General features: G+C 36.8%; 1 long non-coding RNA gene across 2 annotated transcripts in view; it reads left to right on the top strand.

Moving 5' to 3' along the window:
* LOC128247568 (uncharacterized) overlaps window positions 1-9,664 on the top strand; it is a 100,084-nt gene that overhangs the window by 87,829 nt on the left and 2,591 nt on the right. For both annotated transcript variants that reach the window (XR_008263892.1, XR_008263891.1), the window contains exon 2: window positions 2,574-2,685. This is a non-coding gene — a long non-coding RNA (uncharacterized LOC128247568). The remainder of the gene's footprint in view (window positions 1-2,573; window positions 2,686-9,664) is intronic.

Here is a 9,664-nt window from a genome sequence, read left to right as displayed (position 1 = left end):
TGTGTATGTATATTGTGAGTATATATTTACTCTTTTATTTGTTTAAGTCATTTGACTGTGGCCATGCTGGAGCACTGCCTTTAGTTGAGCAAATCGACCCCAGGACTTATTCTTTGTAAGCCTAGTACTTATTCTATCAGCCTTTTTTGCCCAACTGCTAAGTTACGGGGACGTAAACACACCAGCATCGGTTGTCAAGCGATGTTGGGGGGGGACAAACATAGACACACAAACATATACATACACATACATATATATATATATATATATAGCAATGAGAAAATGGAGGAGAATATGCGGTATCCATCGACTTGCAGACAATGTATTCCGTTGATTAATCTGTTTATTTCATAACTAAATTTACCTAAAACTAATTTTACCTAAAACCTCCAAGAAGGTTAAATTATACTTATGTGTCCATCTGTTTTAATTTAATTTAATTCTATGTATTTATGCAGCTGAGGATTACTCTGCATTTAAATTGATGTAATGGTTGCATTGTTCAATTAAATGGAGTCCCTTGAAACGATCGTAATGTATTACCTATTTTGATATATATATATATATAATGCGAGAGAGTTAGGGGTTGAGGATTCAACCCACTAAGGGATAGTATCTATCCAATATACTGCTGGGACAGTACCCAATTATTGTTACACTAGTGTTATACCAAGTGCAATAAATGGGAGCAGGTAAAAGGGGGGGTAGTCGTTGGGTTCAGCATATTATCCTCCATTTTCTAATTGATATATATATATATATATATATATTTATAACTATATATATATATATATATATACACACACACACACATATGATGGACTTCTTTCAGTTTCCATCTCCCATATCCACTCATAAGGCCTTGGTCAGCCTGAGGCTATAGTAGAAGACATTTGCCCGAAGGTGCCATGCAGTGGGATTGAACCCAGAACCATGTGGTTGGGAAGCAAGCTTCTTACCACAGTCATAAATTTATAGAAGTAAACAAATGTATTATCTACATTTACAGATATCTAAATACATTTATGAAAAGCAACTACCCACTAAACCTGAAATACGTGGAAATTTCAAAACATGTTTTCTATACACTTCACATATCTACATTATCTATGACAATTATTATTATCTGTGACATATTATCATAATTGGCCACTGTAAATTTAATATGTAGTTTCAAAAGAAGAAAGGTGAAGAGCTTTAAAGTGATTTGAACTCAAAATATAAAGAGGTGTGATTAAATGCTAAAGACTTAATTTATATTTTCCGATTAAAACATAGTTTCATTATTTGAGAAGGACAATCCTCAAAATGAATTAATTTGAGATAAAAAAATAAGTCAATAATTTATGAAACTCTACAATAAATACTTGACTGTAATGATATACTTTGGAATTAATTCACGACAGTATAAAAGGAAAAAAACGAATTTTCTTATATGATTCCTGTCCTAAGGTATGATGGTATACTAACCATCTACAGTTGATAAGCTATGAAATTCTTACATTCTCTCAATTTCTTGTAATTCAGACTACCTCATGGTCTCAACAAACGAAATGGAAAAGGTGCTGCCCCAGAGGATGGAAAGGGACTTGTGCTGGAACAGCTACTTTGATTCACAGGGCTCACATTTGCGGACAACCATTTCCACACCAATAGCAGTAAACAGGGATATGGCCCAGGGGCTCAGAATGCAGGAGGTCTCCACTGTCACAGGCTTGACCATAAACCTGTCAGAGAGTGACTGATCCTTTAACAGCTTTCTTTTCTCAGCCTGACGAGCAGTGAATTCTGAGCTTGTAGCTGAACTCACTAAGTTGCCACCAAAGAAAGTTCCACAGCATGTGGTAACTGGATGAGGGCTCTACCACTACAGAATGGGAAAATTGTCATCACATTAGGCCTTTTACTGTCCCCTCAGTTTAGCCCCACTTGCATGGGTTGGGAAGAGAAGTCTGTGTCGTCTAGGCCATGATTTATGATTTTGTTAAGGGTAGCATGGTGTGGAAAGTAGCCAGCATTATAATGGTATGACAATGGATGGAGGCTGAAAGAATCCACAGTAGATTTGCAGTAACATTTTTAAGGCTCACAGATCTAGAGGCCAAACCTCAGGAAAATGCTGATGTACAGATCGTCACTATCAAGTTGAGTGTCAGTCATGAGTGATGGCACTGCACCAAGCCTGGCTCCACTGTGAGACTTGGAAGCTCAGTGGAAACATGCTAGATGGTACAGGTCAAGTTGGTGCACTAACTTGTCCAAGATCATGCCACACTGGATGGCGTCCCATTTCTTTTGAGGGGACTGGACAGCCACAGAGAAGAGAGAGGGATGAATGTCAGCAAGGCACAGGCCTCGCTGGCTCCATATTGCATAGGCCACCTCTCACTCCCTGATCACAGGTTCAGTTGTGTTGTGGAGAACCCTGTTAATGAGGATATGGCAAGAGGTCGCGAATTAGAGAAAAACCAGCAAGGCCAGTGAGACCAGAGACTAACTTTCTTATGCAAACCATTTTTTTCATATTTTAAAACGTCCATATTAAAAAATTGTACTTTCTATCACAATTTTAGGTAAGAACTTTTGAAGTATGGTTTTAAAAGAATCAACAAAATTATGTATGCTCTTCAGTATGATGGGTCATGAGAAACTATGGAAGTTATGCAAAGCATTAAAGGAATAAAAGTAAGTTAGCACTGCTCTAATTCTGTGAGTAGTTCATTGACATTACATAAAGTTTTCAGGGTTTTTCAAAAGTTTATTTTTCCCAGTAGTTTTTCTATTAATTTAATCTTCCAGGAATAAACTCTTAGGTTAGGGATTACATACTTGAATAACATCCTGTATAGTTGACAACAACCATATTTATAGTTTTCTGAGACTCATTAAATATCCTGTGAATAGATACACGAGACAAATAATTTTGTAATACAAGTACTTAATCTTTTACCATCCAGGCATTGTTGAGTTTAGGTGTTTACTTTGAAATTCCATGGTTCCGGGTTCAGTCCCACTGTGTGACACTCAAGCACATGTCTTCTATTATAGCTTTGGGTTGACAAATAACTTGTGAGTGAGATTTAGTAGAAGGAAACTGTGAGGTAGCTTGCTAAAAAGAAGCCAGTCTATAAAAGGGACCATTTTATTAAAATGGGTACCAGACTAAGTACTGGGGTGGATATGATTGCCTGAATCACATCATAGTGGTAACTCCAGCCTGAATATTGTTCTATGACTGAAACCAGTAAAGGAATGTAAGTCATTATACAGAAGAAATCACAGAAATACAGAAGATTTAAATTATCACATGGCATAAATAGAGTAAAGTTGATTAACTCCATGTCCACCTTGACTGAACAGACCCTTAAACAAAGGCATTCCAGTCATGACCACCCTGTCTTTTCAGTCTGTGCACATTATTCAATAAATCTACCCACTTAAAGATAAAAGTGCAAAAATAGTAGAATGTGATTTGAGAGAGATTTAGCCACAATATCAGGTAATTGAGCATCCTCATAAAGGCAGAGGTTCAGTCATTGGCTAAAGTTGTGTGTTGTACAGATGTAATGTTTTTGAAAAACGTATTTTGAAAACATCAGATATTTCAGAAATCTTCTGTTTATCAGTTATATGAATTTATGTGGATGTAAAAAATAATTCCCTTTAACAATGTGTTTATATATCTGATTGCATGCATGTACATGTGGATGTAATTATTATATGTTTGTCAGTATCAGTGTTTAGCTTTACACATAAATGAAAGCAAACCATATGAACTTTTGCAATTTATGCATTCATCAATTTAGAATAATTTGTGCCTAGTGTGTGCTTATGTATTAGGCAAATATTTTACCATATATATATAAAGTGAAGGTGCATGGCTCAGCAGTTAGGGTATTTGGTTCATGATTGTAAGGTTGTGAGTTCAATTCCCAGTGGTGCATTGTGTCTTTGAGCTAGGCACCTTATTTCACATTGCTCCAGTTCACTCAGTTGGCAAAAACGAGTTGTACCTGTATTTCGAAGGGCTAGCCTTGTCACATCCTGTGTTATGTTAAATCTCCCTGAGAACTGTGTTAAGGCTATGAGTGTCTATGGAGTGCTCAGACACTTGCACATTAATCTCACAAGCAGGCTGTTCCATTAATCAGATCAACAGAAACCCTTGTCATTGTAAGCAACAGAGTACCAGTTACACACACACACACACACACACACATTGTAAACAAACTTAGAGGCACCAAGTAAGTTAGTATGCAGGATGGTTGTGAAGACAGCTTAAAAAATTGAGTAAATACCCTTAGAAGATGGAAGAAAGTATCCAGCAAACCTCTACAGAGAATTGAACCAAGGTACAGGGTCCAATTCTCTGTAGAGACTTGCTGGCCATTTTTTACTGTCTTCTAAGCTGTCTTCACAGGCGTGTTTGAGAATTCCTTTATTTTCTGTGTGTGTCTGTGTGTTTCTTTGGGTATGTGTCAGTGTGTATGAGAGAGAAAGTGAGAGAGAGAGAGAGAGAGAGAAAGAGAGAGAGAGAGAAAGAGAGAGAGAGAAAGAGAGAAAGAGAAAGAGAGAGAGAGAAAGAGAGAATTTTTGTATTCGTTTTCCTTTATTCTTTTACTTGTTTCAGTCATTTAGTCGAACAAATCGAACCCAGGACTTATTCTTTGTAAGCCCAGTACTTATTCTATCAGTCTCTTTGTCGAACCGCTAAGTAATAGAGATGTAAACACACCAACATCGGCTGTCAAGCGATGGGGGGAGGGACAAACAGTCACACACACACAAATATGTATATAAAGTACACACAGGGTGCTGGATTGGCAGAATCATTGAAATGCTTTGTGATATTTCTCCTGGCATGTTACAGTCTTAGTTCAAATCACACTAGGATCATTATCTTTGCCTTTCATCGTTCCTTCATCTATAAAATAAAGTGACCATCTGTACTTTCTCAGAAATAAAATTATTGATAATGAATATTTCTGAAGCTACAAGAAGTAAACAACGTTTTTATCAGAAGTTTACAAAGCACTCCTCATCCCAACCTTTCCCTCTGTGTGTGTGTGTGTGTGTGTGGATTTATCTTCCATATGCTGCTTTGCGTATATCTGCTAAGATGCTTTACTCCAAATCACGCCACACATTTCAAACATTAATCATATGAACTGATATTAATTGAATATCTCAGAGATAGTAGTTTGTATCAGAAGGGAATTCACATAAGGCAGTTATGTATGTTGGTATATTCAATGTAAACATATCTAGCAACAGCCAACAGATTTGCATTTATTTAGAAGATTTAAACAAAATACCTGTTAAATTAGTGATTACATCATATATTTTTAAATCTAAAATAAAAGATTACATTGATTATGTCAGGCAATTTTTCTAGGATGTTTTCTTTATTTTGTAGGCTTTTAACATAAAAAAATTGTCATTTAGAATTTAAGATAGTGGTGACCTTTTTATGTTTTTTTCAGGCTTGGTTTATCAATCACCATGTTATCCAAAGTGCCCTTCCTTTATTTTTTAAGCTCTTATGGTGTGATTTAAGAGAGGTTTGGCAATATTTTATTTGTTTAGAATATAATTAAGTACATGGACAATAACAACAAACGTTAGTCAAAAAGACATACCTACTCTATTATTTACATACAACAACAGGAAATACTGGCATTTCCTTCTAAAATATTTTAAGACAATTCAAAACATTTGCAACATTACAGTAGGTGATTGCAAGGGTGAGTTACAGAAAATTATCTTTGATTGTTAATGTGACTGCTATTTGTTGGATGTTAAACAATACTATATCAGCAAAATGTTGAGGTAGTTTGTTATATGAACTCTTACACTTTAACTATGAATTGTAGTAGACTTTTTGGTAGACTTTACTGAGAAAAAAGTAGCCCTGTGTCTATTTTACAAGCTATTATGGATTGTATGCTTATAATCAAACATTTGCTTTTCTGTATCTCAGGATGTGGTTATAGAGCAGGATTTTTCGATAATGTTTTCCCACTCCCTCTTCTGCATATTTGTTTCCTCACTCCCCTTTATTCATATTTTGACTAAAATATTTTCAGTCAGAATATTATATATTTTTATACAAGTAGGGTATAGGAAAGCCTGAAAGAAATTAGCAGTGCTAGAACAATAAGGATGCAAGGTCAGAAATGTAAGGGTAATAGACAGGTCCATGATAAGTTAATATGACCATGATAGGGTCTGAAAACTGAACCAAAAGAGACGTGCTGAAAAGTTGTTGACTTGGCACTGTTCCTGCTACTCCATCATCATTATCATCATCATCATCATCATTTAATGTCCGTTGTCCATGCACGCATGGTTTGGACGATTTGACCAGGGCTGGCAAGCTGGAAGGCTGCACCAGACTCCAGTCTGTTTTAGCATGGTTTCTGCAGCTGGATGCCCTTCCTAACACCAACCACTCCGAGAATGTAATGGGTGCTTTTATGTGCCACTGGCATGGGTGCCATTTGTGTGACACCGGTATCTGCCATGACTGGTTTTATTTGGTTTGATGGGTCTTCTTCTCAAGCACAGCATAATGACAAATGGACATGGTCATTGTCTCCATGAAGCCCATTGCTCAAAGCCTGACATAATACCAAATGGTCTCAGTCCTTGCCTCTGTGAAGCCCAATGTTCAAAAGGTACTTTTATGTGCCACTGGCATGGGTGCCATTTGCGTGACACTGATATCTGCTGTGACTGCGATTTTATTTGGCTTGATGGGTCTTCTTCTCAAGCACAACATAATACCAAAGGTCTTGGTCATTGCTTCTGTGAGGCCCAACATTACTCCCTACTATAATAATAATGGTATCATCATCATTGTTATCATTGTCATTAACATCGTCGTCATCATCATCATCATCATCATCATCATCCTTTTACACACTTGCATGAGTCGAACAGGTCTTTCCTAGTGCAGCATTTTGCTATGTGTCACAATCACTTAATATTTTTTGTATGGTTCAGTATGGTTCAGTATTCTCAGATCAGCTTTCACAACTGCACCTCATGACTTTCTTAGCTCTTTCACAAGTTCCTTCCACTTGAACTGCTTGGCACTTTTTAACTCAATTGTCATCTTCCATATGCATTACATGTTTGTACCAGAACTGTCACTTCCATTTTACATCTAATTCTTCTTTTACCCAGATTTTCTCTCAATTCAGTTGCGCTCCATCATTCATCGGCATCAATATTACACATCCAGGTGACTGTGTTTACTTTTTTCTTTCTAGCCTACACATATCCATTTTCAGTGCTCATGTTTCATAACCATGCAACATTGCACTTCATACACAAGCAGAGATAATAGCTACTGAACTTTCCCCAACCTATTATTATTCTGACCCCTATACTTTTGGAACAGCTACCTCTATTGTTAATTAGGTCACTTATATACCCAAAGCTACCAACTACTTCTAGAGAGCCTTCCAAGCATTTGAAAGAATTTATTTCAAGGTTGTTCTTCTTGCTAATTATTCTTGTAGATCTGTTAGTCTATTTGTGATCTCACAACATCTCTTGGGCACCCATAATTTACAGTGGGCAGACCATATGGAATTCCTATATATTCTTTTTCTATACCTCCAGAGTAGTTACTTCCCAGATGACAGTATAGTTCTGTCTGCTTACCTTTTACCTAAAAGCTTCAATTTCACTACATTTATTTTGAAGCTGCTCAGTATTAGACCTGGTTCTTATGACTGAAATTTCTACACTAAATCTTTATCAATTTCAACTATGAGAACTACACCATTAGTATACAAGAGTTCCCACATATGACTGGTCTTAAACTTTGGTTAGAAGCTGGAGAACTCTAAACATAAAGGCTAGTCAACACATATCCATAAGCTAAATTCCTTGCTGAACTCATTACTAATTCTTGTTACTCATGGCATTTCTGTACATATGCACAGTTCTCACAAGCCATTCATTTACACCTTATTTTCGTACAGTGTATGGAATTCTGTCAAAAGTCTTTTCTGGCTCAATGAATGCTAGGCTTAGTGGTTATGAATTTCTTCTGTATATATATATATATATATATATAGTCTGCAGATGCCAAACCAGCAAGGGGAAACTGCTGACCTCCCCTGTTCGAAGGTTATAAAGGACACAGGTTTCGTGTGTCACATAGCTAGCTAGAGGCGATGGCTTCTTGGAGCTAATTCACGGCAGCTTTCGTCCTAATTTTGGGACTGCCATGTTGGCTTGGCGATAACTATTAATTTCCAGTACCGCTGCCGTAGTCTCCTTTAGAGAGACTTAGAAATATTAATAACCCTCTCTCTCTCTCTCTATATATATATATATATATATATATATATATATGTACAAATACATATCACTAAGAAGAGAACATTGGAACCTAGGGTCTGGCATGAAGCTGAACTACGTCACTTTTAAGCTAAATATTTTCTTAATCAGTTGCACTATAACTCTTTCTATTACTTTCATAACTTGATCTATTAACTTGATGCCTTTGCAGTTGCTTCTGTTGGGAACATCTCCTTTGCCCCTGTAGTAGCTGAATATGATACTACTATACCTGTCATTAGGTATCAAAAATACCTTAAACTACTTGATTGAATATGAGTGGTTGGGATAAGCCCTATTCCACCAGCTATTTTCAACATCTCAACCATTATGATGGTCTGGATCCTTTACCTGCCTTCATATCCTTAATCACATAGACAACCAATATAGCTACCAACTTCAATAGCTAATCCTTTTGTTGGGTCTGTTTGCAGTAGCTAATTTTTCTCCCATGTATTCTCTACATTCAGCAACATCTTATAATATTTCTAAGCTTCTCAGCATTAATAAGGATATGTGTAGCTTCTCTCATTTCAAGATGTCAAGACATCATTCCAACGATGTTCTAAAGCTTAAGTCCCTCAGATGCATTGATAAACCTCTTGCTTTTCATGTCTTTCCAAGTTCCACCTGACACCCAGCTTTTCACCAAATGACCTGATATTATTCCCTGCACCGCTCATCTTCAAAATTTTTTGAAATCTGTCTCTTAGCTTTTATGACTATCTTCTGTACCATTGCATCACTACGTATTCTGATCAGTAGGTATCCAGAGTGTTGTCATGGTAATGAAGCTAAAACATGCAGAGTGAAGCTGCTTGGCACAAATTGACCTTAAACTCTGTTGTGCATGCACACTAAGTTTTAACATTCTAGCTCACTTCCAAGGTTTACAGCAGTGTTTGGAAGGGAAGTGTGTAGCATGTGATTGTCACATTGACCATGATAGAAAGTTGAGCAGAGAATCTGCATCAAATTTTGCCAAAAGCTTGGTAATATCTGCTCAGAGGCCTATGCAAAGTTTTCAAAAAGTTTTCATTGTTCTTGACACAATCAAAGAGATTTTGTGCAACTGAAACCCAAGCGTATTTTTGGTCAGTTGAAAGCAGTTTGGGCACAAACTTGGCAAACACGCATCTCAAACCCAAATCTTTCAGTGATAATGGACTGAACTGAACTGTAACTAAGCTGCACATCCTCTGATGGTGATTCAATGATTTCTTCTCACAGCTGCATGCACATCTGAAATGTTTTTCTCAGTTCTACTGGTTGTGGGTCTCCCAGAACGTTTGTCAATATTGACATTTTT

This window comes from Octopus bimaculoides, chromosome 1 (assembly GCF_001194135.2).
Source record: "Octopus bimaculoides isolate UCB-OBI-ISO-001 chromosome 1, ASM119413v2, whole genome shotgun sequence".
NCBI classification, from domain to species: domain Eukaryota; kingdom Metazoa; phylum Mollusca; class Cephalopoda; order Octopoda; family Octopodidae; genus Octopus; species Octopus bimaculoides.
This window is presented reverse-complemented; position numbering and strand designations above follow the sequence as displayed.